Source organism: Oryzias latipes, chromosome 1, assembly GCF_002234675.1.
Source record: "Oryzias latipes chromosome 1, ASM223467v1".
Taxonomy (NCBI): Eukaryota; Metazoa; Chordata; class Actinopteri; order Beloniformes; family Adrianichthyidae; genus Oryzias; species Oryzias latipes.
Genome location: NC_019859.2, coordinates 9,833,808 through 9,859,628, shown reverse-complemented (window position 1 = coordinate 9,859,628; position 25,821 = coordinate 9,833,808). Strand labels below are relative to the sequence as shown.

Below are 25,821 nucleotides of genomic sequence, written 5' to 3'. Positions count from 1 at the left end.
AATCATTTGTTAAAAAAATATACAGCGTAGCTGGATCAGCAGTTCAGTTCTGTTTTTAATTTACTTATTCCATTGCAAAATGTTGGAAGTTGAAGACGCAATGTCAGTTTGAAATTGCAACAAAACAAGAAGCAATTTAACCGTTTTGTTGTTGTTGTTGTTTTTACCCGAGGAGCTCCACTTACATAATTAAAGCAGTTATATTTGACCTTGTGCTAACCAGTTATAGTGCTTGACTTTCAATTTTCTAGGTGGGCTTTGCATAGATGATGTTCCTTTTTGGGAAACTTTTTGCATATTTTAATTTAAAAACATTCCTTCCTGTTAACAAGTTCAAATGTTTGATATTCCACAACTGAAATAACTTGTAAACATAAATGCTCTTTATTCAATGTAATTTAAGATTCTTAACAAACAGGTGAAATGGAAGCACAAACATGTGGTATTAAAATATATTTAAAGTGAAATGGCATTTATTCATTCTGCATTTTAGGTTTTATCTTAAAGAGTTATAACCTAAGAGGACTTAGTTTTGTACTTCTCCATACAGACAGAAATATGAGGATTTTTTTCTTTCAAATATTTATTTAGACTTCAAATAGTACATAATTTAAATCATGTGACATCACTCTTCAGAAACAACTTTTTCATTTTTCATACACATTGATTTCCATTGAACTTTGAAAGATTCCTCTTTGTAGCTTTCACATCTGCCTGTTCATTGACATTCATAGAAACATGGAGTTCCAAGCTTTTTCCCTTTGTGTTGACGCAGAGCTGCACCCAGACAATGTGGCCCTTTTTCATTCACTTGTGCTTAAAACTCTTCATTTAACCTTATGGTTGCAAACATTCGTTTTTAGAGAGCCCTCAGAGGCCAGCTGCCTTAAGCCAGTGTCTGTTAAGGTCACGGCTCTGTGATGGGATACGCAGACACATGCATGCAGACATATATACTCATATATACCCGTTTACCATATTGGTTTCACTTTCCCTCCCCGCTTTCAGTTGTTGCTTGACTGCCAAGTTAACACACCTGCAGAAGCACTTTAACGGCTTGGCTATTAAAAATAGCAAATCTTGTCACTGAATCTGAGTTGTGATGGAGTGTAACTCTGATGGACAGCTCTTGTGTTGAAGCAGTAATTTGTGGATTTGACTCGGAACAGCCTGGGACCTGAACCTGCAGATGTTGACATCCTTTTGACATCTAAACTTTGAGCAGCACAATAAAAATAGACAGACTCTCAACCCGAAAGAGGAAATCGACTTGCATTGACTTGCATGCATTTGTCTCAGCATGACTGCAGAGAAAGATAGTTCTCATGGCCCAAACAGATACTTTGGACCCTTTAAGTGACACAAATTCAGAAAGCAGCCAAAAAAAGTCAATTTATCGCTTTTGAAAAACATGACCTTGCCCCATTTAAGTGCTCCTCTCTTTGGGCTGAGTTGCTGATTTATTGACAACGCGCCGCCACGCCTGAATGTTTTAAAAGCAGGGGATTTTTTTTTATGGACTTTGAACCACGAGACATGGCGTGGTGAACGGGATGGAGAACTCATGACTGCAGACAAACAGGACTGGAGGGGTGGCACAGAACACCCCCCCCCCCCCCCATCAGCCCCTCTGTGGGACGCTTTTGTCCGATAAGAGATCACGCACCACACCCAATCCCAGTCATGTGCTCCTCATTACAAGACAAGCAACAAGGATAGGTTCTGTCAAAAAAATGTCTATTTTTGCGTGGTTCTTTTTTTGTGTGTGTTTGGGTCAATCAGCAGTTGTGTAGTTCTTCTTTCCACATGTTTACAGCACGTTCTTGACTGGAGAGAAGGTGCAGGGTTCCTGTGAGTGGGTGAGCAGGGCATGGGTCAAGGCTTTTTAGTACTTGAAGACCTTAAATCTGCTCCAGGGGAATCTTCCTCCACACCCACGCTTCATTCTATTACTCTCTGGACCAGATCAGTGTTCTATAAACGCTAAGGCAGTCCATGCATGCACGCAATAGACTACTTAAAAAAAATCAGTCTTTCTTCCTGTCTGCTAAATGTTCAGGCAGCAAAAAACCGACTGCAACTTTGTTTTATAGATAAGTCATAAAATCTACAATGCATTTAACATCTTGCTTAGTTTGGACTTTGATGATTCATTTCCAGCTCTTCATACTGAGAAAAATGCTGCAAGAACTGAATTTTTTACAGCTGCAAAAACACGCAGACACCCTACAAAATGGATCAAATCATTTTTGAAACATTGTTTGGATTCCAGCCCCCCCCCCCTTCGCTTGTCTACATGTAATGCAGGGTCCATGCATCCTGGCAGGCTTTGCACGTGTCCAGAAAAGAATTAGCACCCATGTTCTCTCAGCACACTATGAACACTTGGGCTGAGCACCAAGGAGTATTATGGCCTGGAACAATATTTGGCAGCCCACTTACATTTTTATTATATACCATCTGAAAAAAAGTCAAATCTATAAAAAGTCGCTGTAACATATTAGACTCAGTGCAACATCAGTGTACTTCAGTACTGTAAATGCGCTGGAATTACAATCATTTTTGGCAGCTTTATGAAAAACTTGTGAAGTGTTTTTGCTACTTTTATTTTAAAATGGGTTATTGTAGCATTCTTTTTTTGCAAGAAAATCACTGCTGATGCAAAGAGCCAAAATGACTTGTTCATACATTTCCTTTTGGACTGAATATTTCCAAGCAGGAACCTGGGTATCATCCAGCTGCAAAATTCCTTTTTTTTGCTTTGGAAACAGAAAGTGAAAGAGAAGAACAGTGTTTCACAAAAAATAAAAACAAAAGACCAGTTAAGATCAATACTTTTATTTAAAAAAACAAAAAAAAGCAGTAGAAAAACTGTAGAAATTGCCGTTACTGATTATGATTGTGCTTCTGAAAGGATTTTCTGCATAACACAATTATGCAGGAAACTAAAAGCTAATCGTTTAATTTGCTTAAGGAAGGAAAGAAACTTGTTCCATCCAGGATTTGTTTTGTTTTCGCTGAGCAGCAACATACAAGTGCTGAAGCGCTGCAATCCAAGGAAGAGGAGTTTTGGCAAAGAGCTGCCACTATTGCTAAAGCTGCATTCACAGACTGGGAGGAAATCTTATTCTTTAATTCTAAGAAGTCTGATTTCTGAATCTGTAACTCTGGGAATGTTGGTCAATCCAGCCTCAGTTTTTCTTCCTCTACAACAGACAATGAAATGGTTAAAAAAAATACATAACAAAGAACAAAGTACAATAATTAATGTATACAACTTCAACTGATAACTAACTCTCATGCAGGACAGTGGAGGCAAGTGAATCCACTCACTGACAGCCAAAAAACGGAGTTATCTGAATGAGGAGAGATTCATCAAATAAAAAACCCAACCCACCCTAGACCCTCCCCCCTCCGCTCTATTAACACATACATCCCATAACCCCACACACAATGAATACTTATGAAAGTAACTTAAGGCTTGGCTCTGCTGTGAGGAAACAGCATATTGGGAAGCTCTTCATAACAGGAGCCAGCTCAGCCACAGGAGGATCGCCACTGTGCCCACCCAGACCGGGACAGCAATAGGGTCCACTCCACAACCATCAGGCAGCAAAGTTGGACACCCCAGGCCCAGAAGGGCGGTAACCGCGGCAACAACCACAGACCAAGCTGGCAAGCCCTGCCATAAAGGATCCGCACAGGGAAACACTGGGGCTAAAATCATAAGAGGTCAAAGTTGAATAAACAAGATGTATGTATACATAAAATGAAAAAAAAAAAAAACATAGAATATATTAAATACAAAATGCTGTGTCAAGTGTTTCTATAGTTGTAGCTATTAAATAATATATGGACAAAGCTGTTGAACGTAGGAAGGAGGATCCTGATGCTGCTTTCATGAGGTGGAAAACTGACAAAGTCTGAAAGAATTTCCCTAAAAGGGATATATTTAGCTTCTCAATGAAATCTCTAAAATGTATTTTGGTTATTTTGACAGTCTTGCACATACCCCTCAAAATTAAGTCATTCTCCCTGATAAATCAGCTTCTAACAGACTTTTAAATAAGAGTGAGAAACCAATGTCCTTGAAGTATTCAGTTTTTGTCAGATCAGAAAGACACTGCAGCAGATTTCTAATAAACTCCTAACAAAACCCCTTTGAATCTGTAGCTGGAAATCCTAAACTGTCTGTACATTTTTATTAGTTTTTTTCTTTGTGCAAGTACCTACTACTTTATTTTCAAAAAAAGAAAAAAAACATTTTAGATTTTATTTTTAAGCTTTCAACATCATGCAATCAATAGAAATGACATTTACACACAGTAAATTAGCAAAAACATTTCCTCTTCAATGTAAAAAGCAAAAAAGGATTTAATTGTACCAGAGAATTCTTTCTTTTTTTTTAAAGGACCTCATCAGATCGCGTTCTTCTTACTTACCGTTTGGCTGTAATGTCATGTACTGTGTCTCTGCCCTCTGCTGATCATGGCGCACTGAGCCTCACATCCACGCAGGGTCTGCTAAACACTTAATGAAAACATTTCCCAATCATCATGTTTACCCAGACGGATCAGTCCAGCTGAATCAGATCTTGATTCCAGGGCTACACCGTCCGGTTGGAGGTTCTCTGGTGGAGGACATAACCACTTTAGTGCTGGCACATGGACTTTTATCTTGACTCCAAATGCCACATAGTCTGTGTGTGGGGTGGTATGTGTGTCGGCTCCAAATCAAACACAAGAATAAAAGACAAGTTGAAGATTTAAAATGGGTCGAACAGACAAGCAATATTTCTTACAGATGAATCATAACTCATTAAATAATATGTATTTGGAGGCTCACTTTCAATTTCTTTTTGAGTTATTATTTGTTTATAATGTCATTTGAATGATTGATGTCTCTCACCTGTGCCCGCACATGCATGCCTGCACATTGCCCGTGTGCGTGAGTGTGTGCATGTACGTGTGTGTGAAAAGCATGGGTTGTAACACACACGTCCGTGCACACACTCACACACGGGCCATGTGTGCGTGAGTGTGTGTACGTGTGTGTGAAAAGCATGGGTTGTAACTCACTTTGACTGGGAGCTGAGGCCTCTGGCAGGGAGAGCTAGTGAGCCTGGCAGGTCTCAGCAGGGCTCAGAGGCGCTCTGCAGCTCGGCTCCTCTGGCGGTTGTGGGCTTGTGTCCATGTCACGCGGAGGAAGTATTCACAAGAACGCCTTACTGGGAGGCCTCCAGCATGAAAAACAGGACAATATCATTGTGTCTTATTGTTGGCAGCCCCATTCGCTTCGCAGAAGGTTCAGAGCCACTGAGCTGCACGGTTGTACTGACATTCATTCCAGTTGATTTGTACTGGGCTTGCCATTTCGCTGTGAGGAATGGCTGCTACGGGCCTAACAGACCAGGCAGCAATGTGGCACCTCCTAAATTTTAAATCCTGACGGTTTGTTGTTGTTTTTAGCATCTTTATTTTAGATTTTCAGGCAGCAGAGAAGACCAAATAACAAATTAAAATCTCCCCCAAAAATCTTTTTTTACAATTATTGTTCAAAAATTCCCTTCATACAATCCAAAATGTGCCCTGTGCATTTCACACATGCACAATAAAAAACGTTGAAAGACAGACATGCATGGTATGCATGAAAACAAAAGATTCATGTATCACATCTACATCTAAACATAGAAAAATGTCGGTTTTTAAGGATCAGATCCAACATCTGTGAGCCATACATTCCTAAACACATCCGGCTCATATGGACACAAATTATTTTCTCCTTAGGTCTTTGGATCACATCTGCACAAATGAAGCCCAGAATGTCCTTCTGTTTTTCAGAAAAATGGGAGTAAGTTCTTACAACCCAAAAAGCTGAATGGGTGGATAATAATACATAAATAACTCTGCCAGTGAGCATTCAACCTTTGCATCTATGTTTTTTCAAGTTTCTAATTGGAAGAGAAAAAAACTGAAATTCACTTTTGCCTTTCCAAGTTGACCCCAAATATCTTGTTTTTGCAAAAAACAAGATCAGACACAATCGGTCAAAACCACAGGTCCTCCACTGGGACTTGAAGTCCCCCCATATCACTCAACAAATGTTGACTGGAAACACAAAGGTTAATGTTTTTCCTGTTTTAAGCTTAAATATAAGTTATTGGTTTCTTTTTTTTTAACTCTTCAATTGTAATAGTGTTAATTTTGAAATTTTGAAATCAATAAAATCATTGTTTTAAGCCCTTTCTAAGCTCATCTTGCTCATTAAATCTTTGTTTTGTTCTGGAAACCTGAACAGCTCCTGTTTATTCACATTTTAAGCTTTTGTAACAATTCTGAAAACATTTTAATTGTGAGTTTTGAAAGGGTTACAGTTATTCATGTTTTCTCTCTATTTAGGTTTTATTAAAGTTTTTCTAAACAATAAGCTTTAAATCTTACTTTTAAAATGCGCTGTATTTAAGAGGCACCGGATAAAGCAACATCCAATCCCGCTGCAAACTCGATGAGTCTTCTTCTGAAGATTAAAGTAGCATAAGTAGCCTTATTAATAAAATGTATTATTATAATTATTATTATTATTAAAAAATAAAAGAAATTCTCAGTAAAAAGTTAAATAAAAAAGTTAACTTCTGCTTAAAACCTACAAAATAAAGCACACATTGAATAAAAAAAAACATGACAATATGACCCAATGATGGTTTAAACGTTAAAAATAAATCAAATATATAAAAGGAAAAAACAAAAACCTTTCTTTTCTCCTAAAGTTGTGTAATTTCTGCCTCCGGATGATGATGACCGATGCCATCTTGTTGTCTGCAGCCAGGCCCCTCTCTCTTTGTGTGATTTTAAGCACTGATCTTGATGCTAGTTTACATATAAAAACCACACAGGCAGACAGTAATCCTGTCTGTGGCTAAGCTTGCACCTTTTTGGAAAAAATAAAATAAAAAAATTAAATAAAGAGCTGGTGGAGACAAAGACGGAGGAGGACTGAGCTGAACGTGACATGGGGCGCAGTGGAGGCCACAGTTCAGCAATAGTGAGAGCGAGGTCATGACCAGGACTCTGACCCAGAGTTTAAATATGGACTCCGACAACCTGACCACCCTGCTGTGTGGTCCTGCTTTCCCTTCATTTACGGGCCACCTTGCTCACCTCTTTGCCTAGCGTGCAGCTGTTAGGCGAGTCTTTACATGTTCATTAAAAGTCCAGAGTAAAATAATGAGGACAAAATGACACCAGATTTTAAAAAGTCAAATCGGTTTCGGTACTAAAGTAAGCGGCCAGAGAAATCTGGAAAAAATGAGGAAAATGTCTACCTCTCTGGAAAACGCTCTCCTATCATGCAGAAAAACTATGTTATTCAAAGGAGTAGGCAGAAAATGTGAACATAGGAAAAAGAACGCAGGGTGCAAACTAAAGTCTTTGGCAGAGGTTGTTGGCACTCCTTCTCCTCTTGCTTTTGCTGGTTTGTTGGCAATGTTTGGTTTTTTGCTGGCCCAAAAAGAGCTAAAACAAAGCCAGATCTTTTAGAACAAATCAAGATTGTGGGTTTTTGGCTGGGCTAATGAGATTATTCTCTTTTAGTACTTAGTATTCCTAATTACATAAAGAGGTGTCTGATGCACCTCTATAACCTTTGTCATTCCCAAAGTTAAAAAAAAGTATATGTCATTGTATTTAAATTACTGGTTGTAGTTTTTTTTTTCCTTACAGACCAATGTTGACACAACTTTTGAATTTATATGCCCCCTCCCTGGATGAATTTGAGCTCAAACACACTCGCACTCACTAACACCTTCTGCACTGTGTGTTGAGATCATTTGGGGTTGGGTGACAGATACTGAGAATGCCTGGGACTAAATTAAGCCCACTGCTTCATCAAAAACATCCTGCCTGCTTGCCTTCTCAGGCTGAGACTGTTGTGACTTCTTATTGGGAGCACAGGTGAACTGCTGGGAAACAAACACACACTCGCTTTCCTCACACGTACATCAAGATTCAATATTTTCCTGTGGAATCTGTGAGAGAAAAAAAATACATCTTTGTTTCTAGAAATACCTAAAAATATCTGTCATTTAAATGCATAGGCGATGCATTCTGCGAATGATGACTGTGCATTTTAAAGTAGGTGATCATTTAAGACTAAACAACTTGTGAGGTCACAAAAAGAAAAATCATGGAAAAAACCTGAGTTCTCTTTCAGCACAAAGATGTATAGTGATGTGACCTTTAAATCCATTTCTGTTTCACAATGTGTGTCCTTTCACCGAAAGAAACAGACTGAACATTTCTTTCCATGGGACGTCAGAGGAAAGAACGTATTCAGCTGTATGTGCACACAGACCTGGTTTGATCCATATACAGTAACAGAGAGCACAAGAATGGGTGGGAGCAGCAGTGCTGCAAAAGACAGGAGGGTGGAGGGGAGTTTTGCACTACTCTGATCCCGCTCTACATCCACTGATGACCCCCACAGCTGTAAATCCTGAAAGTAGGAGACAATTTCTTTATCTTCTTTCTTTTTCTAAGGTTTCCTTCATTTTTATCTTTATGTTTTTGAAAAGTCGATGTTTTTTGTCAGAGAAGAGAGTTCAAAAGGTCAAACTAGTGATCCATCTCTTATGTTTTTGACTTTTCCTTCTACATTGTCTGATCCAGGGACACAGAGGGGATTCTTAAGCTACATATAAACCAGGTATTTAACGCGCATTCAGCCCAGGGGGTTCACACTGGACGAGCAGGGAAGGGCTTCTTTTTCTTTCTCTAGTGATTACTAGCGGATGTCAGCCACCTACAGTTGGAAAAGGCTTGGTGCTAAATGTCAAAGCGGTGCAAATCGCACAATTTGAGCAGAAAATCAAAATTGTTCAGTTCATTGCTAGCATCCTTCTAATGGCGGGTATGGGTTACCATCCTGTCAGGAGAGTTTCCTTGGTTTATCTTTATTTGTAAAAGAAACGCAGATGTTAAGTTTGTAGCATGTCGGGAATACCACATGAATCCAAATCTATACGTCACTACTAAATCCAAGTCCGTGATTGGTCAATGTTTCACCTAGTTTAAATGGTAACGCACTTTCAATGCTAAGGCGTTTACATAGACTTTCATTGAAAGTGACTTCTTGAACACGTGTTACCGAGGGGGAGGGCGGTGTGAACGTTGCTTTGGACAGCCGAGGAACGGAGTCTTTCTAGCAGGTTCCTGATCTGCTTGGTATAATGTCCAGTATTGGTACCTCCGGTTTGAGTAGCTTAGAGCTCCAGCTCACAGTCTCCGTAAAAGAAGTTCTCCCTGCAGATGGTGAGTTCACAAATGCTTGTCCCAGAACAGGAGCAAACACCTCCAAAGGGCTCTGTCCTGCTTCTCCTCCAACCACTTCAGCTTTTGACTGACTGGACTCGCCTGATCTAGATAATTAACAGAGGGTAGGGCAAGAATTTCAGAAAAACAAGGAGGACGGTTACCCTCAAGGCCTGGAGCTGTCCGTTCCTGCTGCACAGAGTGTGCACCAGTCTAAGTCTTTAAACAATCACTCCAAAGAAAATGGTGTTTTTGTTTTTTTAACCAAAAAAGTGTGGCATTTTTCTGATGATGGAGGACATAAGGAAAATGAAGCTTAAAATTACATTTCTGAGTATTTCTTTTTTATCAAATCATTGTGAATCAGGAGAACTATGTGGTATGCGAGGGAAAGAGATTGCTCAGTCTAGTTATCTTATACTCATTGCTCCTTACAAACTGTCTCATCCACAACTCAGAGGAGAATATCTAAAGAACTGCTGCCACTCTGCAGAAATTATGTGCTAGAAAATGACTTTTTTGGGGGGGTGGCACAATCATAATTAAAAGACTACTGAGAACACTCAACAAAAAGCTCAAAATATGATCGGAGTGGATTTTTAGGAAAAAACCTCCGCAAAAAAAAATCAGTTTCCTTTGAGACCCACAATCCTTAATCTAAGAAAATTACCTGTCTGGGAGCATTTATTTGGAATCGTGCTTCATTGGTAACTCATCTAGAAACAATTTGCCCAAGAAAAGTGCACTGTGTATCACTGCTTAATGAAAAATGGATGGAGATGAGAAAAAAAGGGTTGAAACCCACATATTGTAATCAATTTCTAAGACGTTAGATCGCTGGCAAATTAATGCATCTTTAATTAATCTTATTACCCAAAATAAAACTGAGCCACCTGCCAGTGACCCACAAAAAGAGAAAAACTAGGTTGAGGCTTCCCATTGTTTTTCCAGCTAACCAATAGTTGACATATAGAGCAGACATGATAAACTGCTGATGACACTAATGACAAAACCATCTGCTGCAGTGTTAGAGACCTTAACTGGAGTGTTCAGGTAAGTCTACCTGTTGAAGCAGTGGTGTACTATATTCTTGTTTTCTTCTAGGTTTGCATGTAGGGAGTTGAAAAAGAGCCCATATTTCTCAAACTTATTAAGTTACTGTTTCCGTCAGGTGTTGGTGCAGAGGTCTGACATAGAACACTACTTGTTAGAATGTACATTTTCTCTTTTTATTTTTTTTGCTTTTCTAAAAAACGAAGTCCCAGAACGCTGACTCCAGGAGGCACGGACTCCCTGGGATGGAGCACCACTAAATTATTCTGAAATGTCAGGTCCCTGCGCAAGAGTCTGTTAGGCATCTATGATTTCCAACCATGGCTCCAGCAGTCTGCACGTTGTCTTTTTCTCAGATTCAAATGAACTGTTGGTTTTGCACACGCCTTAGTCACTTGCACCATAGCCCAACACAAGATTTCCAGCCAAAATGCATAAAAATAAGTTTTCAAAATGTTCCTGTAAATGATCATCAAAGTGTTTCGGGTTGCCTCCAAAACAGGAAGAAGCCAGAGCAATGAGAGCCAAACAACAGATGTGAGGAGCATGAAAAGGCAATGTAATCATCATTGATAATCTTTACATCTGACAATGAGATCATAAAATTATGTTTCTTCTGCCTTCGTATAACTTTAGAGAAAACTTTAAGACCCACTAATCTTTTAATGTATTATAAAAGCACCCCCGGTGGTCTGTTATGCTGTTTTTTTCCAAAATCAAAAAACCTGTGTAATTTTCTAGGATATAGTTTCTGCAGAGTGGCAGGAGTTCTTTAGAAATTCACCTCTGAAATTTGGGCAGGACTGTTGGCATGGAGCAACATCGCCTGCTTTCTTCTCCTTATTGCTGAGAGCTCTCTGTTTACATGCTTTCCTGCTAGCTTACAGCCCCTCACACCCCCAAAATTACCAGTGAAACAAAATTGGTGAGCAATATTGGAGCTATCCAGCCATACAGTTTTGAGACAGATGCCAGCTTGCAAGAAAACGTACATGGACCTAGTCGTCTACAAGTAGATGTATCAGAATGTAGCAGAGCAGGGTGCTTGTGACCTGCCGCAGTAACTTGTACATCACAGTTACAAGCTTTTTTAAACGGCACTTCTGAATCTGCTCCTGATTCAACGATTTCAATAAATCAATACTCAATCAGTACTCAAAAATGAAAGCCTAATTTTCTTTATATATGTCCTCCATCATGAGAAAAATCTGACAAGAACATGTTAAAAGCTACAAAAAGAATTTTAAATGGAGTAGGCCTAAAGATAAAGTTGCTACCTAAAGCTGGGCAAGTCTCCTACAGCCTACATGCAAAGAATGGAAAAACCTCGGTGGACAGATACTTGTAAGCACAAAGGCAATAAGTGGTCTTGTAGTGTAGTGGGATGCTCTTATGCTGTTTTAAATGTCAAAGCAAAATCTAAATCAGCCCAGTCTCTACACCAGATATTTAGCAGACACTGCACCGTTTTGGAGAGTGGATCAGTGGAAGGGTGGGGGTTGGACGGAGGGATGGGAGGATGGCGACAGATGAGGGGGATTTGTTGCACAGGCAAAGTTTAGCCAAGTTGCTCCTTTAAACTCCATCACCCTCTGACTCTTGCGTCTCATCCTCCCATGCAGCCTGGAGAAAAGCAGACTGTTTACTCTCCTGCGCGCATGTTCTTTTTATAACAAGCCGATCTATGAAACAACTGTAACGGTTGCTAAGGCTTCGCTTGGCAGGAAAAGGTCTGTTCCCCCTCCTTGTTCAAGCCAGTATATCTCACCAGTTGATACTGCTTTAAAACATGTGTTTTACACGGTCAGAGTCAGTCTGACTACCAGAGGAACAGAATGGAAAACCAAGGAGAGGTGACTAAGCTGGTTTTCCCACATTTAGAGAGATCATCCTGAAATCCTTTATGCCTTAGTCACAACTGCCCTTTCCGGGTGGATCCGGGCTGACTGCGGGTTTTAATGTCAAGGTTTTAGATCGCTTGATGAACCATTAGAGTGAAAATGTTCATGTACATTTTTTTTCCCAACAGGCATGCTGCGGACGACGGGTCAACAGTTAATGGTGAAGAAGGTGAGACGCAGGCACGTCGCACAGATTTTTAGTTTTTTTGAAACCCTGCGCACTGTGGAAGGGGCATAAAGTGATAAGTGTGCGCCCCTTGCATGCAGCCTGGCTGTTAGCAGCCTGTTAACCCAATGCGTCGCAGCATTTGCACGCAGTCAGTAAGGATCCATTACACACACCTTACTAACGGGTACAGTCTAGCGTAACGACACCGTACAATGGCCTCACTCATACATCATAAGTGCATGCAACTTACTTTATTCTCACAAAATACTACTTCATTATACATTTAGCACACATTCGACATCTGTATGTTCCATTTTTGTGACCTCCCTTGAGGTAGTTGTATGAGTCTGATGCCACTATACACCGGGCATGTGATCCGTGTTTAAGAACGAGCTAAAAGGCCATTCTTGAAATCCCTTTTGCACATGGTGTTCACACTGGACTGTCACCACTTGACTCGAGCACATGTAGTCACAGTTGGAAGAGGCCAAATGTGAAAGCGGTACAAATCTCACAAATCTTGCTCCAGGTTTTTTCTTTCACAGCTCTATTCCGATAAATGAAAGACTTGATGGCATATAATTCCAGTCAAACACAAACCCCAATATTTAATTTCTCCTTCATGATCACTTCTTAAATGGTTGGCACATCCATGTTTTGAAAAAGACCCCACCCATACATCATTACCAAATCAGAGTCCCCTGACTGGTCAAAGTTCAACTGGTTTAACTTTTAAGGCATGTGTTCAATAGACCTAAAAATAAACGTAAAAACTTGCATAGCGGCGTGTGAATGTGAGAGTTTTGGACACGGAGCCCGTAATGTGCATAACACGTAGAGTTTTCCCTGGAAAAAGGGAACTGTGAGAAACACCTGCGCTCCTTTGAGATGCAGCCGCTCTTCTCTACGACCCTCCATGAGCCCGGACAACCCAAAAACCTGCAAAACCAGTACCTATAGTGTGACTTTAGGTTTTAGGTGCACATACATTCACAATTCTTAACTACTTGGCTCTTTTAGTGGGTTGTTTTGTGTGTTTACAAGGGTCAAGTAGTGACTCGTGATTGTCGTCAGTGAGCTTTTATGCTCAAGGCGGCTTTTTGGCAAATCTGACCCAATAGACAGACATTCAGCATCGGCCTAAAGATTTTTGAAAAGTTTTTGTTTCAATTTGTCTATCTTAAACAGCTGTAACAGAATAACTTACACGGTGCATGTGAAATTACCTGATTTATTTAGCTGTTTCTTTATATTTCCACAAAATTGAACATTGGTAAATCAAATCAGTAATTTATAAATAAAAGCAGGCAGTGCATCCTGTTGGTTATTTACATATGAAAGGAGGGAATTACCGTCACTCATAGCTGATTACACTTACTTTGTAATTACTCTAGCCTTACTGAAGCTGGATGATACAGGCAAAAACAGGTCAGCACTCCGCTATGCTTCTTTTCCTTCCAAGTCGTGTCTGCCCCAGCTTTTCTAGCCCTTGAGCTTTTATCTGCAGTGTTTGCCCTGAATATGAGCAGCTCCCCTGGTGTCAGGAGTGTTTTCAGGTAACACCCTAACGCTTAACGAGCAGCCATAATAGCACGGACACAACACTGCTATGCTTTGCCAAAGTTCAAATCTGAAGCGCTTGCAGAGACTCTGTACACAAAACAGAAAGCAGCTTTTTCAGAAACTTTATGTAAAAAGTGGTCTTTTTTAACTCTTTTCCTGTACAACTGAAAAAACAAGTTTAAATAACATTAAAAGTTGTCACAACTACATACATTTTTAGCCAAACATCTGCTTGAGACAACTGCATTCTAACATTTCCGCACGAGGTCATGAATTCTGACCTGTTGCTATACACCGATCATTACTCATTCTGTACACTCAGCACATCAGCCCTAAAACAAAGGCGCCGGTCACAAATTCTGAAAAATGAAAAAAATAAAAACCATGTCCACCTATCCGAATATCTGGGATGAAAATGGAACCGATATTTCCAGAACTGTTTCTCAAGGGAAGATAAGGAGGTTCCAGGAAAACACCTCAGGCTTGCCTCGCTCCTCAAGGCTCGCATTACTCTTGTGTCAACATGAAAACTGCTCTTCATTTAACATGCACAAACACACACACAAGCAGTGTGCAACCCCCTGTTTGGGAAACGATGGAATCAATATTCCTGGAAGATGTTTATTGAACTTCCTAATTTTTTAGAAAAAGAAAGAATCATTTATTTTGTGAAGGACAGTTTGGCATTTTCATCATATTAAATATTTCCCAAAAAATGACTCACTTATCAGAAAATGTTTAAATTAATAAAAATAGATGTAATAAAGGTAAATATTTTCAATTTGAAATGATCTAAATTAGTTTTTGCAGTAAAGTTATGATACAAATTTTGAATTGAACCTGAACCAATTTCCAGCACTTAACACTGCTCATTTATCACAGCTAAAGCTATTCTGTAAAGATATTTGTTTATTGTTTATCTTACATTTGTGCAAAATGTAATTTTTTTTTCAATTTATTCCTATTATTAAAAAAAATGTCACCTTTAGGTGGCTTTTTTTTTTTGCAAAGCACCAAATTTTTCCTGCACTTAATAAATAAATCCTCATTTTTATATTCTCCCTGTTTAAAAACAACCTATGTCTTTGAAATGTATATTCCTGGAAGTGATATCTCTCGTTTACGGATAACTTCTTGTTATTTAGTGAGGAATAACTTACTTGTTAAGTTCCAAACAAAGGTTTAACTGTGAACTGATTTGCATGCGTAGGCAGGGGTTAATCTTATGAAAATGACTTAGCTACAGAATATTTTGTATGTATAATGTAAAGTTGACTTAGAGCAAATTGCATTCACGTCTGCAGTATTTGCTAAAGTCACAAGGAGAAGAACTGTGCTGCCTGATGTTTCACAGTGCTGTCAGCCACATGCTCTCTGCAAAACGACAATACTCCAACACCAGAGGAGAATAGAGGGGATAAAAACTAAGTACACACACAAAGTCTCCCTTTCTTCTAAGAACCAACGATGGAAGGATCACGCTGTCCCTGTGACTGATGATGTTGCCAACATAAAGACCGAAAAGGCAGTAACTGATGTTTTCCAAGTGGCTTGAATAACTTCCATTGACAGCTTCGACATAAGCGGAAAACCTCTGTTCTGTAATGGAAGAAGGTTTTGGGGCGGATGGGTTTTCCCTTTATGTAACACCCCTAAAGCCAAACGTCGCACAGCGGCTCTCCGGACTCTGGTGGGGACTCGGACAATGACAACAGAGCTTCAGCTGAGCCACGGCGGGCGAAAACAAATCAGAGCAGCCACGAGGTTCTGTCATGCCTCTGATTAGCTACGAAACGAAGTCAGTCTCTCTGCTGTGACAGCGAAATGTAGGCAGAGACATTTTGTTTTCTCCCAAATGAAAAGCACATGAAAACCAGGTGTGCACATAACGCAAAGTGCATGTGAGTTAGAAGCTTTGACTTGAAGGGAGCATTTCTCCTTTGCAAGCAAGCAGAAAAGTATTTTCACAAAGACAAGCAGCATGTTCATAAATGTGCTCCCACAAACTCATCAGGCTGAGTTTCTGATGGGATAACCTTACATTGTGCTTTGCTGTGCAGCAGGTCAGGCTGGTAGCAGGAACAAAATGACTAGAATACTAAGAAAAAAGTACACAGTGGTTATTGCAGTAAAATCTGAGAAGTAATAGTGACTGCAGCTTCTCTACTAAGACAATTATAATTATTTATAGTTCTAATAGAAATCTGTGGAATGTTGGTGGTACTTTGAGGTTTTTTTTTCCTAATCTATAAGATTTCTTGTGGTTTGCACGAGTAATAAACACTCCGGCTCAACAGTAGACAAAAATAGCTCTTCCACCTATTTCCAAAACAATTTCAGTAATTCATTTGAAATTTGCCCCTGAGTTGTTGGCATGGCCGTTAGGGTGGTCCTTCCAGAGGGATAAATTTTCATATTGATATTTTTTCAGCTCCAACCCCTGAAATTTGTTGGAATAGCTGAAAAAACTCTCCTTGTAAATTTGTTTCCAATTCCGACAACATTTACCCCTCCCTCAATGAGACTGGTATGCCTCAGCAGAAGACTAAGGAGAACTAATCTGGCTGCCAATAGATGGGCTTAGCAGTCTCAAAGTGAACACTAACAAATATTTGGGACAGAGACTGTAGATTGGAAATGGAATATGAATATCGCCTTTTTTAAGATTTTTTTGTATTCCTGTTAGAACAAACAGAAATACAAGCATACTCGGTTATATAATGGATGTTTTGAATGTTTACAATTTTCATCATCATTGATATTTGTTCTTTTTCATACATGTAGAATTGTAGATTAAATTGTTTGAGATCAGTTCTGATGTTAAAACCTTTATTCTGTGTGGAGTTTGCATGTTCTCCCCGTGCATGCGTGGGTTTTCTCCGGGATCTCCGGCTTCCTCCCACCGTCCAAAAACATGCTTCATAGGTCGATTGGCAACTCTAAATTGTCTATAGGTGTGAGTGTGAGAGTGAATGGATGTGTGATTGAGGATATTTTACCCTGCAACAGACTGGCGACCAGTCCAGGGCATTCCTTGCCTACGCCCAAGTGGCCGGGATAGGCTCCGGCAACCCCGTGACCCCGAAAGGGAATAAACGGTAAAGAAGATGAATGAATGAATGTTGTTTTTATTCCTTGACAATGTGCACCCATAGGGGCCGAAGGGGAAAACTTCAAGGTCACTGAGTGAGGGGTAAATATTGTCCAATTGAGACAAAAATTCACAGGGAGAGTTTTCTCAGCTAATCCAACCAACTTCATGGGTTGGAGCTTAGAATTTACAACTTCCACTTTTCAGGACCACCCTAATGGCCGTAGATGCAGAGCAATCCCGGCCCCCCTTCCCCAACCCGTTACTGAAAGCTCTCTGTTTACACGCTCTCCTGCTAGTTTACAGCCCCTCACATCCACAACCTTAGCAACATTAGCGGTACGACAAAAATGGTGAACAATATTGGAGCTATCCAGTCATAGAGTTCTGAGTCAGATGTCAGCACAGACGAGGAAAATGAGGACGTACACGGATTTAGTCATCTACAAGTGGAGGCATCAAAATGGAGCAAATTAGGGAGCTTGTAGCCTGCCCAGCGTCTTTTTTAAACTGCATTTTTTTGGTCTGCTACTTATTCACAAGGTTTTAGATAAAGAAATACTCAGAAATGCCACAAGAACATGTTCAAAACACCAAAAACACTATTTTCTGTAAAGTGGTTCTTTTAATATTGCACAAAAACCTTTTGATGGAATATTATTGATTAAAAAATATATCAATTTTATTTTGTGCATTCTGCTTTCGTTGCACATTCATGCATCAAACCATTAAGGAGATTATGTCACGTCAACAGTTGGTTTTAAGAGTACAGCCAGAAAAAAATAAGGAGCCAGCTGTCAGTTGGGTGTAGGACAAAAGAGCGGTGAAACGTGAGAAGAAAAGCAACCTCCTCTCCCGTTTGACTGCTGAAGGGGTTTGGCAGATGAAACACTCACCGCTGCAGGTCGGTTTGGTGAGTTTTGCTTGTGGGTCCACGTCTTTGGCAAGTTGATCCTTCTGCTAATACAAACAATTCATTTTTCACCACCTTTTGTTTTGTTTTTAACACACATGAGCACATTTGCTGTAAAATGATTTTAGGGTGCCACTTTAAAAATGGACAGAGAAAACTGGCACTAAGGTCAACATGCTTCGAAACCAACAGAAAAACTCAATCTTTTTCATGCAGCATTGATGAATAAATGGCAATAAAAACATTTAAGGTAGAGTTCATGATCCAGTAGCATTTTTTTTCCCCCTCTCTCTTGTGCTTTTGTGAGTATGCTCTAACAGGTCAAACCTCATCATTCCATGAGTTGCTTGTGCAAATTCAAACATAATCACTAATGTAAACAGCAGGTGATGAAACATGGATGGGGACTGACCTGAACGCAGCCTCCAAGTTGATATAAGCGGACATAAAAACTCTGTGTCTGTGTAAAAAGTCAGCGCACTTCTTTCTAGAGCCTAAAGATTTTTCGGTATGCGCCTGAAAGACAGAGAGAGACACAACTGCCTCCCACACTCATGAAGTCGTGCGTTTTGACATTTACGTCCATCCTACTGTGACCAGTTTGCAGTTCTGCTGTTTTATTTCCTGCAGCACGTCATTCTACCAAACCACAAAATCAACTCTTTTTTTTAAAAACATAAGGACAAATTGTTAGTATCCCTCTATTAATGCAAGAAAAACCTACAATGGTTCCTGAAATAAGTTAAAATAGTAATAAATAAAACTAAAACTAGAATTAAAAAATAAAACTAATATTGTGCTTTTTTTAACAGAGTCTTTATAAAATACAAACTAAGGAATGATCTTTTAATGTTTTCAGTGATTCACTCTAGTTAAGGGATTCCTGCACCTGTCAGCAGGTTTGTTGGTCCTTTTCCTTGAGAGAAAACTTCTCCACCTTAAGGGTGTCGCCTCAAGACAGTACTTCAGCTCCTACTACAGACGTGCAATAATTTTTAGATCAGAGCCCATAGATGAACTGTTTGAGTCCAGTGTTTTTTTCTACTTTGCAGTTGTTTAATGTTTTTAGCTGTCTGGGTTTAGGTAATTACTCCATGACCGATGACCTGCAGGTGAAACTGTAGCTTTCTAACACCAGACAGCACATTTTCTTCCAGAATGATGTTTCTGTTGTGGAAAATTATCGTCTCTTTTTGTGTGATTTGCTTTGAACTGGGTTTGATCATCTCCATTGAGGTTGACAAAAGACCGATGGTGTCATCTAAGACTGATGTAGAGTGGTCTTTAAAGGTCGTTCTGGTCACAATTTGTATTACTGTCGCCTCAGTTTGTCATCCACCACATTCAGGGAGGTTGCCAACAGTCTTGTGAACCTTAAACTTCTGAATCACACATGCAGCTGTTGTCACAAAAACATTTAGCTGCCTGGAGATGAACTGACGGACTTTTAGCAGACCTCTCTGCGATTTCCTTTCTAATCTCCTTTTCCAGTTCATTATTTCCTTCTCTTTCTGTAGTTCTGTGGCTGTTGTCCCCCTTTAAAAGGGCTCAATGACTAAGACTACTGAGATGCTAACCGAGGACCAACCTTAGCCTAACATCTCCATCTCAAATTATTTTCAATCTTTTTTAAGAGTGCCATAATACTGCAACAATTCAAAAGCAGCATCTAATTCCAATAGGTTCATTTAATTTCATGTTTACCTTTAATATTTCTGTCAGTTTAAGGTTTTTCAATCACCACAGGAAGTTTTTCTTGCATCAACAGAGGCGTAAAAGTTTTGTTTCGCATGTGTCTTTTCACCGGACAGTGAAATATTTCTTTTATTTAAAACCAGGGTGGTATCATTCAGAGCCTTTCAAACAGGAACCCCAGGAAATAAGTCAAAAATTCGTAGAATAAAGAAAAAAATATTTGAATAAGCAAAACATCTGTAAGAAATGTGTTTTACCAGGAATTCTTATTATAAGAAAAAAATTCTAATCACTAAGACATATTCTCTTAAACTGGGATTATTTTGCTATTGAAAATCTTTCTTAATAAGATCATTTTTCTTGCAAGACAGAAAATAAGAATTTTTTAGTTTTTTAAGATTGGGTTTTTTCAGTGTAGAGCATTCAGGAGATTCCCACTAACAAAGCAGACAGGCAGGTTACATCCAAATAGAGATAGATGCTCTTGGTACTCATCTTGTAACTTACAAGTTATCAAGTAACCAAACAGAGAAAAGTTTTACTTTTTTAAGCATTTACTGTTAAAGTCATGATCTTTAAAAAAATCAATATAATAAATAATAAGTGGAGAGAATCCCATTCTCTCCATTTATGCCAACTGTAGCAGTATCACCAGCTGATGAGCTCAAAGCAGGTCAGGAGAGATGCTGGAGAGCTCCACTCAAGGGAAGGTCTGCTCCAGATTTTCTTGCTTTTGTTTGCAGTGTTTGCTCTGGATTTGAGCGGTTCTGCTAGATTGTTGGCCAACACCTTAATGGAAACTGTAAGATCTTGGTCGTTGCCGCAACAGCTAACCGGAAGACCAACGCTTCTGTTCTGGGAGTGCCAGTTTTACCTGTCCAGTCACGCCGCTGCGCCGTGCTCATCACTATTTTTCCCTAGATATGCTTGCATGTGTGTCCGAATGTTTGGATGCTGAACATCCAGACGGGATAGTTGTGGAGTTGCCATGTACATCCTAAAAAAATAGGGAAAAAATGGGTTGTTTTTTTTCCCTTTCTGCTGACTCATTTCACCCTTTAATCATAAAGTGATCTTTCACCGCCACTGATTTCCAACAACTTCCACAGATTTAATGGCGGAATTTCAGGGAGACAAGAAGAAGCCAGAATACATGACTCGTGGGTTGCCGTGTTGGCTGTGTGTATTCTGTCTTGCCATCCCTCCAACAACTTTATCTTCCACAGGCGCATTTATCACTGCAGAGATGGATTTACACACTCATTGCAGGACAAGCGGCCAAAAAAGAAAAGAAAAGGAAAACATTAAAGCATCACCCCTGTGTTCACTTTAATACTTATTTATGAAGCCCAGAATTTTCTTTGATTTCAAATTTGTAACAATATTGACTTATGCAGAACTAGAGCAAAAAGGCCTCCATCTACTTCCGGGCATTTAACCCTTTGAACAACCATGACTCAACTAAACTGACTTATAATAAAAGAAGTGCTTATTCAAAGGACGTAAATCAGCTGAATCTCACAATGTAGAAAAGTGGCTTTGCGTCACTATGGAACATTTTGCATTAGTAATGTGTTGCATAATGCTGCAAAGCCGCTTTTCTCTACGTCAGAATCAGCAGATTCACGCTGCACGCGAAAACTGAGTTACGATAGGTCAGAGCGTGCGTTACTTAGATGTCACCAGTGATTTCTCAGGTGTTAACCCCTTCATAAAGTAAATCACTGATTCGCAGCGTACCGTTAAATCCAGGACTTCACTTTATTTAGCATCAACTTCAACAGAAAAAAACACTGAAGAATTTTTTTGGTTTATATTGGTTTGGTTTTTGGTTTAATGGAAATAGAGCCAGACATAAAGGTTAAAGGGTTACAACCCAAATAAATGCAGATTATAACTGAGGTGAACCTCCTGTCTTTAAAATACCTCGGTATTTACCCAAGACTGAAAAAAACGAACCTTCTCGTTCTGGGTTTAACGCAGCCTGTCTGACCTCCCACACCCCAGTGTTTGTGAAAACTACAGTAGCAGCTCTACCTTGACAGGTCATGCAAGGTCACCTTGATGCTCAGCCGTGCTTATCAGCGAGGCCTGCAGTTCAAATTCAAATGTTTAGTCAGATAAAGGTGCAGCAATTCAAAGCTGCATTCATCGGTCACAAGAGAGAGGAGGAACTTGTGTGACTGAAAACAACCCGAGTGCACTCAGCTTTGTTAAAGGCTTCATTTATCTTCATTTGTGCCTGAAGACTCCCCACGCTGCCAAGCTGGAGGGGACCCAGCAGTTATGAAAGAATTTCAAAAACCCCATTCCTGAGCCCCCACCACATCTGCCCCCCCCCCCCCCCCCCCCCCCCCCGGTGCTCTGGGTTGGTACAAGCAGCGCTCGCCGCCGCGAGGACTGACGGTGGTGAAGCGGAGCCATAGGGGGAGCACACTGTCAGTCCTGTGATAGCTGTATGAGATTCCACATGCTCTGATGAGTAATTCCTCCCTCCCCTCTTCATCACCATGTGGTTCATGGCCCTGAGTCATCGTCCACACTTTCCCTCACACCCTCTCTACCTCCCCCCACCACCACCACCACCGTCTGAGAAGAGGATTCTTCCTTCCTTCGGCAACGGCCGTCCCAAAGGGAAACTCAAAAGAACAGCCTCCCTCCGATGACTCATTCACCAAAATCCAGAGCTTCACACCAGCCGCTCTCCAGCCATGACGGCCCACCAAACCACACCCAGGCCTGGATCGCAGGCCTTCCAAATCCCCCTTTCCATCCTTTCTGTCGCCCTCTGTTTCTTTCATTCATCACTGCTGTCCCACCATGTTTATTTGCTTTCACTCTCTTATTTCTTCGCCTGTTTTGGATTTCCAAACTGTGTTACTCCAAAGAAATGACAAAGCACTTGAGAGGAGCGCACTGACCTCCCCGTCTGCATGTCAAACTCATGACTCGGGCAGAAAATAACATCAAAGAGGAAGACGTGTGTTAGTAAAAAGAGGCTTTTCATTTTATTGGTGCTGTTTGCGAAGTTGCTAATCTTTGGGTTTAACATTTTTGCCAATACAGATCTGTGGTTTTAGCTAAGAGCACTCTTCTAAATTGGATATGACCTCGGTTAAAGACCTTTGCAGCCTTTTTATACACAGTTGTGATACAATTGTTTTCGCTGGAATCCCCCTACGTGTCGCTCAAAGGTCCTCAACATGTCCCAACAGGAGATTTGTTGACCATTGCAAGAGCAATAAGGATTTTTAGGGGCATTATGACTGGGTTAATAAAACACAGCTGCCCCTAAAAGTCCCTCATTTTTCTTGCTGCCTTTCCTTTTTCTTTTCTCTCCCTTCCTCCCTAACTTAATATTTGTGTCTTCATTCCAAACTTTTGAGATCAAACTTCAGCATTTCCTGACTCCTCCAGTGAGATTCTGCACGTAAACCGGTATCCGTTAGGGTCCTGGCGAGGAAAAAAAGAAAACAACCTGGAATGACCACTTTGTGTGAAGTTTGACCTTTCCGGGGAGGGTGGTTCATTTATTTCATAAAAGCTATGCTATGCACGCTTTCCAGTATTTATGAATTGTTTATTTATAATGGCAGAGTTTTATTGGGATTCGCAGTGACGTTTTTTAAAGGGAGTTGAAGGAGTTCAGAGGAGAATTTCCAAGAAAGAGCCCTCCATGTGTTCATTAGAGTTTGGCTTTTACACAAAAGGTAAACACTGAGTCCTCTGCAAACGCTTTCTATACGATGCACGTGGTGACATATGCACTCGCTGATTATTATGTTAGCTTTGAAATCGAGCCAAACCCAGTGACCCAAAGCTGAACCACCTGGGAATTGCAGGAAAGGTCTATTTAAAAGCTCCAAGGCTGCTAACAAAACGTGTGAGAAGAATAGACAGCAGGAGAAGAAGAAGAAAAAAAAAAAAGGAAGAAACATTGTGCAGCACGAAGCGTCTGACTAGACCTTTTCAGCATCATGAAATGCCTCTGAGAGAGGCTTGGCAAGCCGTAGCACCCGACACTTATTTACATCCGAGTTTTAATCGGCTAACTGTCCCAGGACTCCCCATAGCTACGCCGCTCAACCAAAACTGGCTCATTGCGCCTAAACCTTTACTCAGCTCCCTCTTGTCCTGGCTCGTCGAATCGGCTTTCTCTTCCTTCTGAACCGGGCCGCTGCACTCCAGTGGACCAACATTTAAGGACACAGGTGACAAAGATCCACAGAAGATGACATTCTCTCAATGTGTTTCTCAATATCTCAGAAGCAGACTTCCTGGGACAGTCATATATTTATTATTAACTGGATTTTACCTACAGTCTCCAGGAATTTAATTAGAGCTTCAAGAGGCCCAAGAACTTTCCAGCAACTTCAAGCAGCGGCAGGACTTATCATGGACTCAACAAGTAATGGCCTGTAAAAACCAATGATCTGCCCCATATGTGTTAGACCTCACCTGAACTGACTCCTCATTATCCTCATTAGCACCTCGATAAATAAGCCTGACATGCCGGTGAAGAGGGCGCACGTCCATTGTGCCGTCAGGCAGGGGGGGGGATCTGGTTCATTCGCATGACTGTTTTAAAATAAGAATCCCATGCTTCAGCGAATGTCTTACCTATGTGTCACTTGCAGCATGGAGATGCCACCATGGCCCTGTGCTCTATTAATTACATAAAGCATCTAGTGTCAGGATGCTGAATTCATTAGTGAAGTATGTACGGCACGCTAGGGTCAGGACAGATATAGAAACAGGGATCCAACCTCTTCCCCACTTAACACACTTGATAACTGTGTGTGGCAATATACGATTTTTTTCCCCCATCCTGCTGGTGGTTTTGTCTGATTTTTGACTCTTTTAGTGTAATCAATTTTTGCAGCATAAATCTTGATGCTTTTAATATCAACAAATGCAAAAGTGGGTAGACTTTTTTTTTAAAAGAAATAGAATGGCATGGCAAAGTCATTCTTTTCTGAAGTCTTAAGATTCAAGTTTAACATCTATTTCAATACATATGTATTTTTTGCAGATTTAAATTATGTAAAGTTGTACAATGTTTATTAATATTTAAACAACGCTTGTATCACATTTACTGCATTCAGTGTGAACTATAGCGATCATGGAGCACCTTATTTATCTTCTGCATCACAAAGTGCTTATATCAATTTAAAAATATTTTTGATTTCTAAAATATGATCAACGTCGATTTAGAAAGTCGAATATTTGAGTTTTCTGTCCCTTTGAATTGAAGAAATTAAAGAATTTCCTTGGACTTGGGGGTCACATGAGTCAGAAACTGGGACTTTGTAGGCCAGTTGAATGAATGGAGGACTCACCTTGCCCGCAAAGACCCAGCCTCTGGCACTCACCATCATCATGACATGTCCCACCACCGAGGACAGCGTGGGGGGGCTCCATAGGTGATTCTGGGTTTCTGGAAATATCCGCGCAGTTTCCCCTTCAGGGGCAGATTCAGATCCCGGCGCAAATACATACCCACCGATGAGCAAGTCTGCTTGCATGAGTTGTTACGGCCGGCTTCTCGTTACCTGTGTCCGGGACATGTGTCGCCATCGCCGCAGTCAACTGGAGGGCCCCACGCAACACGCGCGCAAAACGCACCGATAGTCTGGATGGCCGCGTGTCCGCCTGCACGAGACCTGCAAGTGAAACTTCGCCGTCCATCGCAGCCAAAAGCCAGCTCCAGCAGCACCGCCGCCCAAGTAATATGTGTGATCACTTGGTGTTGCACGCATCCCAAATTGAGTAAGAATATCCCTTTGGGGGAGGAGGGGGGCGGGGGAGACGAATTGTCTTGTGGAATAAGTCGGACAGTCCCCTCTGGCCCATCGTTCAGCGTCTATCCAGGGAGGAAAAACATGCAACAGTGTCGCTCCTGTGCCACTTTCCCACCTCCTTCTGCACTCCCTTCCTAAAAAAAAAAAAAAAAAACGGCTTCTGCGTTTGTCACCGTGAGACCCCCCACCACCACCTCCACCACGCGCACTCCTCCAATCCGTGACCCAGTATCCATTACGGACAGACGGAGACGAGAGAAAAGGTTGCTGCCACAGTCATGCAGCAGCCTCGAGATTGGGAGCAAGATATTCCCAAACAGCTGGAAGGAG

General features: G+C 40.6%; 1 long non-coding RNA gene and 1 other non-coding gene across 4 annotated transcripts; both read right to left on the bottom strand.

The window, feature by feature from the left end:
* Positions 1 to 1,754: 1,754 nt before the first annotated feature.
* Positions 1,755 to 25,821, bottom strand: LOC105353928. 3 transcript variants are annotated; one of them, XR_002289541.2, is made up of 4 exons: positions 25,243 to 25,821; positions 17,979 to 18,042; positions 5,079 to 9,412; positions 1,755 to 4,630 (listed from the first exon to the last, which is right to left on the bottom strand). It is a non-coding gene; the product is annotated as an uncharacterized LOC105353928 (long non-coding RNA). The 3 variants fall into 3 exon arrangements; XR_002289530.2 differs by lacking the exon at positions 25,243 to 25,821 and having other exon boundaries at positions 17,979 to 22,000; XR_908638.3 differs by lacking the exons at positions 17,979 to 18,042; positions 25,243 to 25,821 and having other exon boundaries at positions 5,079 to 14,952.
* mir193a (microRNA 193a) lies at positions 24,972 to 25,069 on the bottom strand. Its single transcript, NR_107077.1, has one exon. It is a non-coding gene; the product is annotated as a microRNA 193a (primary transcript).